We start from the raw sequence: 2,149 nt of genomic DNA, 5'->3' as shown, positions 1-2,149 counted from the left end.
AAATTTTATTTATTTATTAATTTTAATTATGGTTGGTCTAATTTTTTTATTTTTATCTTTATTTATATTCAAGCACAGAAAATTTTAAAATTGAAAAAATTAGTCTCTTCATAACGGTATAGTCAGCTGGTGTTCTATTATGTTTCTCAAATAGAAAGAGTAAACTGTAAATTATTTTTAATGTTGACATTAATAGACAGATAGTGGCCAAAAACACAAACATTCCATCTTTTAGTAGGTGAATGTACAATCACTCTGGAGGATGTGACACACATCTATGGTCTCTCGACTAACGGTCGTGCTGTAAGTGAAAAAACAGGTAGTAGTTTTGTCTACTTAGTCGATGAATGTGTGGCCATAACTTCGAGATACCACTGGGCGAAAACGATTATATATCTAGTGCGATCAAACTGTCATGGATCAGACAAATTCGTGATACGGAGGTGTTGGACACTCTAGAGTCTGTGTAATGCTATGTTCGTTATCACATATTCTGCTTAATTGAAACCATTTTGTTTTCTGACAAGTCGACATCGATGGTGAGCTGCAAGTATTTGCTCTTGTTGAGGAATTTTACGAAAATCAATTTTTACAGTTGGGAATCGACGAATTTGGCATATTTGTCTAAATTGTTGTTCCGGATCTCGCCTTATTATACAAAGAATATGGATAGTCTACTAGTGTTGTTGCATGTCTGGACAATATATTGTTGTACGCAACATACATAAATATATTATTATTTATATATATAGTTTTATGATAAGATTGAAAAAATTGGTGCTCTCAGTTAGGCCCGTTTATTTCTAAGAACAGGACATAACAAGACACTAAAAATAGGATAGAACAAGATATTGATGGACAAAGATACAAAATTTTGTGTTCTTGTATTCTGTTTGGTGATAAACTAGAACAAATTGGCTAAATTTTATTTATTAATTTATTTATTAATTTTAATTATGGTTAGTCAATTTTTTTTTTCATATTTAGGCACATAGAGTTTTAAGATTAAAAAAATTGGTCATTTAAAATGATATAGTCAGTTGGTGATGAAAACATTACGAAAAATCGGGTTCTATCATATTTCTCAAATAGAAAGAGTGAACTGTAAATCATCCCTAATGACGGCATTAATAGATAGACGGTGGCCGAAAACACATAAGTTTCATCTTTTAGTGGAAGAATGTACAATTACTCTCGAGGATGTGGCACACATTTATGGTCTCCCGAATAACGATCGTGTTGTAAGTGGAAGAACAGATATTAGTTTTTTTCACCTAGGTCGACGATTGCATGGTCAACTTCGAGATATTGCTGGGCAAAAACAATCATGTATCTAGCATGATCAAGCTGTCATGGATTAGACAAATTCATTATACGAAAACGTTGGACACTCTAGAGTCTATGCAATCCTGTGTCCATTTGTCATATATTATGATTAATTGGGACTACTTTGTTTTCTAACAAGTCGACATTGATGTTGAGCTGCAAGTACTAGCCCTTGTTGAGAAATTTTGCAAAAATCAATTCTTACAATTGGAAATCGGCGTGTTTGGCATATTTGTATATATAAGTCGTTGTACCGAGTCTTGCATTATGATACAAAGGACATAGATGATCCACTAGGCTGCGTTTGTTTTCAATGACGGGATATTGAGACAGGGACATGGAGACATAAAATCGTGTTTGACAGATGAGACATGGACAAATACATTGTGTCAAAAGACACTGAATTAATATATTTTGTGTCAATCCTGACAGAAGAACACAGAGATACTAATAAAGGACACAACTTATTTTTTATTTGTTCTTTTATTATTTTTGTTAATTTTTTTTATTATTATATTTTTCTTCTCAAATTTTTAGATGAAAAAAAAGAGAACAAATTAAATTTTCAAAATTTGTTATAATTTATCACCAAACAAAATACAAAAAAACAAAATTTTGTATTTCTGTATTTTGTGTCTTATTTTTAGTGTCTTGTCTTATTCTCTTCTTATAAACAAACTAGCCCTATATTATTGTATGTCTGTCCATGAAAGCAAATAATTAAATGCACAATAAAATTATATAAAAAAAAAGAAAAAAAAGTTTTTGGAAGATATATTGAATGCACAATAGAATTATATATACAAATATTTCTCATGTTGTA

Source organism: Arachis ipaensis, chromosome B10 (genome assembly GCF_000816755.2).
Source record: "Arachis ipaensis cultivar K30076 chromosome B10, Araip1.1, whole genome shotgun sequence".
In the NCBI taxonomy this organism is placed as follows: domain Eukaryota; kingdom Viridiplantae; phylum Streptophyta; class Magnoliopsida; order Fabales; family Fabaceae; genus Arachis; species Arachis ipaensis.
Note: the sequence above shows the minus strand (reverse complement) of the source record.